The following is a 10,124-nucleotide window of genomic DNA, read 5'->3' on the forward strand; positions in this document are numbered from 1 at the left end:
ATATAAACAGCAAAAATCCAAAGACATCACATATACAATGATGTAAGTATCATGAATCCAAGAGCATGTATCACACATGTAAAGCAACTAATCCAGTAGAGTAGAGCACTATAGATATCCACCTCTATGAACATATATACACATGGCAAGAGATAAAATATCCAATCCTGAAGTAAAGCAACTAGCAGATGAAGCATGTGATAGGTATCAACTAAACCTAAATCCAGGGGAAGTGTTGAACTACCAATCACTAGTAACCGTCTACAAGTATCGAATAATCTATAACCAGGGTAGTGCTAAATCTACCAATCACTAGCAAGTATATATATAAACTGCACATATCAAAAGACACTATCAAGAGATAAGTCAAAGGGTACCCGCCTCAAATAGAAGGTACAATCCAAATCCGAAGTCGAGACGCCCGTCTCGAATCAGAGTCCTGTGTCAAACAAACAGTTTTATTTAGCTAAATCAAATGAATAGCTAAATAAAATCCCTAAAACTAAATTAGGGTAAAACCCTAATCAACATAACCTCAATCTACCTAATTAATCTAAAGGTTAATTAGGATTAGTTACCTAATCCCTAATCACCAATAGATTAGAAATCTAAACTTAGATTAAATCTAATAGTTGACTAGGGTTAAGTGTCTTAACCCTAATTATTCCATTAGATTAATCTAAGCAATTACATCTAATCACAATCAACATAACCCTAATTCAAATCTACAAATCATGTATCAACTAATCATGGATTAATCCAATGTATTCCTAATCCAATACATGAATCTAATTCATCAACACATGAAACAATTACTCCTTACCTTGATTCTCAACTGCTGGAAGGAGGTCCTGTTGAACAAAGGTGAGTTGCTTGATCAAGAACACCACAGAGCACAGTGAGAGGAATTTTCCTTGCTGGATCAGAGGAATCGCAGCTAGCCCTGCTGGAATTCTTCCCCACTTCAACTGATACCTCAATCACAGCAAGAAGGAGACGTCCAAGCACTGATCCAGGAATTACAGCAAGTAATTAGATCCGACCTCTCTCCCTCCTAGTTCAAGACCGAAAGAAAACCACCAGAACCTAGATCAGAGCCTCACCTCAATGGATTCAATCGGATCACAAAGGAGAAAGCAATGATTGGCCACAAGGACAATCCATAGGAATCCGATGCTTCTCCTAGCCCAGAACTGGAAGACGATCACGAATCCAACAAGGAAGATCAACACCGAAATAGAGCCCTAACCTCCAAGATCGGCAACAACCAGAGAGAGGAAAGAAGGAATTAGTCGCTCACCTTCGAAACCCTAATTGCCCCCTTCACACCGGCGATCTAGTTGGAGCCAAATCGGTCCAGTGGCATCGAATACACCCAATCCCCTCCAAGATCTGGTGAACGGCAGTGGAAGAAGGTGCACAGCCGCCAACGATCCGCTCCCCTGGTGGCGCCGGTGTCGGAAAAGAGACCGCCGAGCAGAGAGGAGAGGCGATCGACCACAATATCTGCCGAAGCAGGACCCCTCAACCAGATCCGGCTTGTCTTCCTCGGCATCGTCGAGCTCCGGTGACTCCACTGGTTTTCCGTCGAGCTCCGGTGACGAGTCTCCTCTGGCCTCGGCGTCGATTGATCCGCGAGAGAGGGAACAGAGAAGGAAGTGAGGGGAGATCGGGATCGCATCGGGGCAGAGAGGGGAGGAGAGGAAATAGAATCGGGTTCGGCGTTTTGGGGGAGAAGGAATAAAAGAAAAGGAATATATAATTAAAACATTTCCTCACTTAAACGGGTAACCCAAACAGGTTTTATCCGAACCCGAAATTGATCCCCTCAAAACTCGTCGTACGAGCTCCGAAAAATTCCCAGAAAATTTCTAAAAATTTCGGAAAAATATTATAAGGCTATTTCGGAAATAACCCTATTTATTTAAATTTTCCGAGATCTCACAAGAGATGTGGTTTCGGGTTGCTTGTAGTGGTTGCTGCCATGACCATTAAATCCGAATTTGTTAGGTTGATTATGGGATCATCTTATTGTTGAGTAATTTGGATTTGGGTTTGTGCCATGAAATGGGTGTGGATAACTCTAATTTGGGAGTTCTGTTGGATTTTTAATGGCTTGGTTTCCTTGCATTAGTTTTGTACAGCATTAGGATGAATAGAAAGGTAAAAGAAGTAAGTGTTTCTTGTTGTCTTGCTTCCAGATTTCCTTCCTGAACAACATTAGGATAACTTGGAGTTAAAAGAGTAGTTTAAGGAATTATTTTGCTTTGAATTATGTTTTGGTTCCTTATATGCTCTAATGTTCACGCATCAACTTTTGATAACAGCAACATTCTTTTAGTAGATAACAATATTAAAGCCTTAATCAGAGTTAAAAGATGTTGATGAGATGGTGATACTGTGATCAGAATGCTCATGTTTCCTTTACAAGGTTTATCAATTTTGGGTTGGTTTGATAACAATATTAATGGTATTATATCAAATATAATCCTGAGGGAGAACATGTCCTACCATTACTTGTCCAATGGAATAATTGAACTTGGCCTAACCATGTGTTAAAGTCCATATATAATGAGTATTACAGTTTAGTTTTTCCTTGCTGTTAGTAAAACATGAGCAATTTTTTCATTTGCTAATAAATAAGCATGATCAGTTTAACATGAGCAGTTTTATTTTAGAGTAGGCTTAAAGAAATCAAATTCAGTTTTTCTTGATTCATATCTGTTGTAGCATGCTTAGAGAGCTCAGTTTTCTTTCCTTTAATTTATGTTTATTGTAGCATGTTTAAAGAAGTTTGATTTGTTTTCTTTTGCTTGATTATGTTGATACATTTTTAAAGAATCCTGTTGCTCTATAAAAACTCTAGTATCTACCTGTAGGTGGGAAAAATAAGAGTTTTAATAAATTCTTTAGGGATTTATAAGAAGTTATAAGAAAGAGAGACCAAGGTCTTAATAGGATCCCTAATTTTAAGAATTGGGATCAGTAGCATATCAAGTGCTCAAATAAATGCCAAGCCATTTTATTATAAGAGAATTAAAGAATAACAAGTATAAGGAAGTAATAGTTAAGAAGAAAATAAGTATTTTACTTTTTAATGGCATGTACCGGACACAAGGTCCAGGACACAAGGTCCATTGGGTGGGCTCCTAGATCGCCCCTAGGCACAAGATTGCCTAGAAGTACCTTAGTAGTTTCGGGATTAGCTACCTCTACTCTTATTAAGGATGCGCGCAAATTGGTACAATGCCGGGCCCAAAAGAAGTTTATTATTATTTTGAAGTATTAAAGTATAAGTTTTGAAACAAATGAAACAAGCTTCAAATATGTTTAGAATTAGAAAGTTTAGTTTCTTGTTATTTGAAGCATGCAGTAGTAGTTTTATTTGTTTCTTGCTATTAGATTATTTAGCATGTTTAGCTTTATTTGCTTTCAGCATGCAGATATAGTTTTATTCTTGTGAGCGTGAGTAGCTTTACATGTTTAGTATTTCAGTTACTATGATTCCTTTGCTATGTATGAGCATGAGTAGCTTTACATGTTAGCATTCAGTTTTAGCATGTTTTTATTTATATACATGCATATCGAGTTTTTGTGAGTAGATAGCGCTCACTAAGCTTTATGCTTATAGACTTCATTTCCTCCTACTGCAGATAAAGGAAAGGAAAAGAATTAGCAAGGAAGGCGACAAGGTGGTGGTGATGAAGGTGTGTGATGGCTGGACTATGGGGAGATCAAGAGTTTGCTAAGGAATTGTCGAGACTTTTCTATTTAGAGTTCTTTTAGTTTTCTTTAAATGTTATTATGAGTTAAGATTGTAATTAAGTTTATTCCGCACTTGTAGTTGGGTTCTATTGATGGAGTGATATAGTTGTTTGCTATTGCTAGAGTAGTTTCCTTCTTTTATTTGTGATATTACACTGCGTGGTTGTGAAAATATATGTTCCAGCCGCCTGTGGCTGAGTATAGTTTGTTTGTATTGTTTATTTGGTCACCGGTACAGGGGAGATTTTGCCGAAATTTTCGGTAGGGATTCCTCGTGGTTTTTAATTATACCGGTTAAGTAGAGTTAGTAGTTAAATAACGGTCACTCTTAGAGAGTAGTAGTACTAGTAAGAAGGGTGGTCGTTACATCATCCTTGTCCAAAACCTAAGGTATGACTCTAGGTTTTGTTTATACATCATGTAGCATGAAGACTTAACTAACAACATATAATAGATCATGTATCATGAAGGAGCATAAACAAGCATGTTTAGATTTCAAAACTTTGCTCTAAACCTTATGTTCATCCTTGGCCGAAACCTAAGGTAAGGTTCTAGGTTTTGTTTATACAACATGTAGCATGAAAGCTTAACTAACATGTAATAGATCATGTATCATGAAGGAGCATAAACAAGCATGTTTAGGTTTCAAAACTTTGCTCTAAACCTTATGTTCATCCTTGGTCGAAACCTAAGGTAAGGTTCTTGGTTTTGTTTATACAACATGTAGCATGAAAACTTAACTAACAACATGTAATAGATCATGTATCATGAAGGAGCATAAACAAGCTTGTTTAGATTTCAAACTTTTACTCTAAGCCTTGTATTCCATCTTGGCCGAAACCTCAAGAGTGAGGTTCTAGACTTTTTGTTACAACATGAAGCATAAATTGTAAACTTTACAACCATAAGTGACCACAACTCCTTATCTTGGCTTAAACTTGCAAGGAAATCCCTAAGTTTTTCAAATAATTTTTAAACATAAAGCGTACAAGAACTATTGTACTGCAGGTGAGGGAATACTTACTTCTCTCTCTTAATTCTCTAAGAGAAGTAACCTTGGTTGTGAAGCTTTTCCTAGAGAGAAAACCTTTTTGCTTGGTTCGACAATGGTGAGGAAGAAGGAGCTTGGTTTCGGTGGAGAGGAGGAGGGAGGAGGAAGAGAAGAAAATGAAATTTTCTCTTTCCTTTTCTCCTTTTATTCCAAATGAAAGGAAGAAGGAAAAATGAACTTTTCCTTCCCTTTTCTTTTACTCATCCTAAATGAAGGGAGGAAGTAAAACTCTCTTTTCATTGTACGAAGAGGAAGGAAACTTGGACTTCTCCTTCTTAGTCAAGAGAGCCTTTACTTTCCTTACCTTTAACCATAATTTCCCTCTTTTCCTATCAGCACACCCCTGCTGGGGCTATTGGTTATAACATGGAACCACTTACTAAGAGGTCCAAGGTTAAATCCTTGGTCATGACTCTTTTTGGTTCTTTTTGTTTTATATATATTTTTTTAAAAGATGAATCCACATGAAACCTATTTATGTAACACCCACGAAATGATAAGCTATACCTATGAGTATTTTTCCTTTAGAATAAATGAAAAAGAGAAATGGAAATAGAAACCAAAATAAAATAAAAAGGAAGTGAGGTTAAGGTTTGAACCTTGAACCTCCCACAAATAATAGAGTTAAATTGGTGTATGGCAACCACTAGGGTAATGAATAATAGATGAATAGAAAAGAATGGAAATTGTAGTTAAAAGTAAGAAGATAGTTAAGTAAAGGAACAAGAGAAAACCAAGTAGCTTACCTCCTCTTCCTCTTGGTTAAGGAAAGAAGCAAGCAAAAGTCAAGTTGCTTTCCTTCCTTTCTTTTCCTCTAATTTCATGGGAATTAAGAGAGGGTAGAGATAGAGGGGTTAAGGGGATGAATGAAGACATGTTTCATTTACATGAGAAATAAATAGGATTGAGAGAAGAAAAGAAAGTTGTTAATTCTTCTTCCTCCTTCTTCTTCCTCCTCCTTCTTTCTCCTTCTTCCTTCTCCACCGAGACATAGAGCCCTCTCTCCCTCATTTCTAAAAACCAAGCTAAGGTTTTCTCTCCAAGGAAACTAATTCCTAAGAAGAAGTCTCAAGGTTTACTCCTTACAAGAAAGAGAAAACAAAAGGGAGAACTAGGAAGAGAAGCTCCTTCTTCCTCCTCACAAGGGTACCACTTTCTTTAGGATCAACAAGCGAAAGGATGTAAGTATCCCCTCACCTGTGGTACAAGTTGTTTATGTTTTCCATAAGATTAGAATGCTTAAAACCTAGGGTCACAAGGTTGAACTTTCGGCCAAGTGTAGATGAAAGAACTAGGAAAGCTTAAGACCTAAACTAACCATGCTCACTATATCCTTATGATATGTATGCTATGATAAGAGATTAGTTTGGTGTTCTTATGCTTGTATGTTGCTTAAAACTTAATTTCATGCTCCTATGGTGTTCGGCCAAGTCATGAATAAAAGGATTAGTGAAGTTCAAGACCTAAATAACCATGTTCATTATGTCCTTATGATAAGTACCCTAGTATAAGAAGCTAGTTAATGTTCTTTTGTTGTATGTTTACTTAAAACTTAGATCTATAATTGTGAACTTTCGGCCAAGTATAGATGAAGGACCTAGGAAAGCTTAAGACCTAAACTAACCATGTTCACTATGTCCTTATAATATGTATGCTATAATAAGAGATTGGTTTGGTGTCCTTATGCTTGCATGTTGCTTAAAACTTAATGCCATACTCATAAAGTGTTCGGCCAAGACTTGAAATAATGGATTAGGAGAGGTTAAAAATTTAGGTTATCATGCTCATGATCTTCTTTATGAAATAGTATGAAAGATTCTAAGTGTTTGCATGCTTGTATGTGTTGGAACCTAGTGGTATTACACTATAGGGTTTCGACCATGATGTGAATGAAAGACCTAGGAGAGCTTAAAACATGGTCTAACATGTTCATGACTCTCCTTAGGATATGATATAAAGCTAACTTAGGGTTATCATGTTTTAATGTTGATTGAAATCTAGACACATGGTTCTTTATGGTTCGGCCATGGAGAATTTTAGTGTCTAAGAAAGCTTTAAACTAAATCTAGCATGCTCATGAATCTCCTTATGATATGATATGAATTTAGCTAGATATTTATGCTTGCATGTTGCTTAGAGATTGGTTTCCTCTTCATGAAGGTTTCGGCCATGAACAAATTTTAGGGTTCAAGGAAGCTAAAAATTTAACCTAGCATGCTTATGAATCTCCTTATGATATGATATGAATTTAGCTAGATATTTATGCTTGCATGTTGCTTATAGCTTGGTTTCCTCTTCATGAAGGTTTCGGCCATGAACAAATTTTAGGGTTCAAGGAAGCTAAAAATTTAACCTAGCATGCTCATGAATCTCCTTATGATATAATATGAGGTTAGCTTGATATTCATGCTTGTAAGTTATTTGGAATTTATTTTCCTTCTTCATGAACCTTCGGCCATGATAAGGATAAAAACCTGGGAAAGCTTAGAAATTTGATTAACATGCTTATGACCTTCCTTGTGATATGATACGAAGTTAACATGAGATTCTTATGCTTGTATGTTGTTTAGAGTTTAAGTTCATACTCTTGAACTTTCAGCCATTATGGGTTTAGGAGCCTAGATGTGCCTCACATGCTACGTTATGAATTAAGAGATGTTATTTAATGATTCCATGCATGATCATGTCTTTTCTATGATAGGTGATGTGTTCATTTACGTATACCTATGAACCATGCATGATTATGTCTCTTATGATGTGCTATGTGCTCAAGTATGCATGCTTTATGATATGACAAATAACATGCTCATTTATGTATGCTTATGATCCATGCATAATAATGTCTCTTAAGATGTGCTATGTGCCCAAATATGCATGCTTTATGATATGATAAGCAAAGGCCTAAGAGTTGCTTCCCTTCTTATTGGGATTAAGAGCACTCTTTATGGCATGATAAATGAAGGCCTAAGAGTTGCTTCCCTTTGGGGATTAAGAGCACTCTTCATGATATGATAAGATATGATATGCTATATTATGACATGAACCATGATATGCTATTTTACTTTGTTTGGCTTGTACCAATGGTGGGCTCCATAAGCGCCCCTAGGCCGACGGATTATGAATGGGTCTAGTAAAGGGATGAACTCCTTAGTACGCCCCTAGGTCGACGGTCATAGTACGGACCTATATCCCTAGTAGGTTCGGGGCTAGCTACCCTATCCTAGGGATTGCACGCATTTATGTATGTATGTGGTACAAGTCGGGCCCTCATGATGATATTATGTTCAAGTACTATATGATATGTTTTAAGACATCTTGCATATGACATGACACATGTTTTAAAAGACATCTTGCATGATATGATTTATGATATGACTTGCTATACTCTTATGATTTATATGACATGATGATTTATGATATGATATAGCATGATATTCTTTATGATTTATGATATGACATGCTATGCTCTTATGATTTATGTGACATGACGATTTATGATATTATATAGCATGATGTTCTTTAAGATTTATGATATGATATGCTATGCTCTTATGATTTATGTGACATGATGATTTATGATATGATATAGCATGATATTCTTTATGATTTATGATATGACATGCTATGCTCTTATGATTTATGTGACATGATGATTTATGATATGATAATAGCATAATGTTCTTTATGATTTATGATATGACATGCTATGCTCTTATGATTTATATGACATGATGATTTATGATAGGACATATCATGATGTTCTTTATGAGATAACATGTTATGATATTCTTTATGATTTATGTGACATGATGATTTATGATATGATAATAGCATGATGTTCTTTATGAGATAATATGTATCAAAGGGATGTGCCGTGTTATCATAGGGTTCCATATAGCTATGGAACAAATCCTAAGTCTAGAGGTCAAGTCAAAGATACAAGGGAAGATATCCCTAGAAGTATTTTTGCAACCAAAGTGACTAAGACTTCTAAGAAGTCTAAGAAAGTCACTAACAAGGTCACAAGGGAGGCTATCCCTAGAGTTGACCTAGAAAATGTGACCAAGGCTTCTAAGAAGCCCAACAAGGTCACTAGGAAGGTATCTAGGGAAGTTATCCCTAGTGAGTACCTAGAGCATCCAAGGAGCACCAATAGGTGTTGGGTTCCTAGGAGCATCTTCTCTACCCCATAGATGGGTTAGAGAGTGTCAACTCCGATTAGAAGGGTAGTTAACCCAACTTTGAGGAAATTGACACTCAAGGAGCATTTTCAAGGTTTTTGTTAACCTTTGAAAATGAAATGAAATTATTATTTACTCCTTGAAAGAGTAAAGTGTGCCTAGTGGTGAAAAATTGATTCTGTCTTAAAATGGCACAAATTCAGAGAACCTTGAGAAATACCAAGTTGGGATTTTGGTATTATCTTGGAAATTTAAGGCAATCCGGGCCTTAATTTAAAAGTGCTACTCTTGTGAAAAATGAAATATGCCAACATTTGAGGATATGCTTAATTTCGACTGGCATAAATTAATCAAGGGAAGTAGAAATGCCAATTTAGGCTTTGGCACTTTCATGAAGCACTTTAGGGCAATCTAGGTTTAAGTTGTAAGTTTAGCTAAGATTTTAAGGATACTTAGATAGTTGATCTAGGTATTTTATTTATGCTAAATCTTGCCATGAGTGTTTGCCCATAATATGCCATGACATCATATTTTATTTTAATTTGTATTTTACATTCATGACTTATCATGGAAAATACAAAAATACCATGTCATGTCATACATACATCATGTAGTTATAGGAATGTTTCTTTTGAAAGTTATTTTATTTTGATGTATGCCATAACATTATCATGCATTAGTTTAATTCCTTGTAATTAAGGACAAATGGCATTTAACAACACTTATTAACAAGTGACATCCTTGGTGGATGTTTACCACTCCAAATGCCTAGATAGATATGCATGATCCCTAGATTAGGGCAAAACCAAACTTTACATCTCACAAAGACCTATAAGATGACTTGTATGTGCTTTAGTGCACATTAGATACAAGTGAGATGTTAGGATGATGAACAAAGCTCAAGATGTTGATTTAGTGCATTCTTTTGAGTTTTTAAATTCATCAAAACACATAGTTATGTGTTTTCCCATCATTGGGAAAGCTGATGTACAAGTCATGTGCATTATGCCCAAGGAATATGATGGGATATTGGTTTTGAAAATGTTTTTAAAATGCTTTTTGAAAACCTTGGTGAAGGCTATCTTTTGATAGGAATCACCATTGAATAGTTAGACACAAACTTGAAG

General features: G+C 36.0%; 1 long non-coding RNA gene across 1 annotated transcript; it reads right to left on the reverse strand.

Annotated features, from left to right (window-relative positions):
• Nucleotides 1-866: 866 nt before the first annotated feature.
• LOC121968340 lies at nucleotides 867-1,393 on the reverse strand. Its single transcript, XR_006108076.1, has 3 exons — nucleotides 1,301-1,393; nucleotides 1,104-1,193; nucleotides 867-1,007 (listed from the first exon to the last, which is right to left on the reverse strand). It is a non-coding gene; the product is annotated as an uncharacterized LOC121968340 (long non-coding RNA).
• Nucleotides 1,394-10,124: the final 8,731 nt, after the last annotated feature.

Source organism: Zingiber officinale, chromosome 3B (genome assembly GCF_018446385.1).
Source record: "Zingiber officinale cultivar Zhangliang chromosome 3B, Zo_v1.1, whole genome shotgun sequence".
Lineage (NCBI taxonomy): Eukaryota > Viridiplantae > Streptophyta > Magnoliopsida > Zingiberales > Zingiberaceae > Zingiber > Zingiber officinale.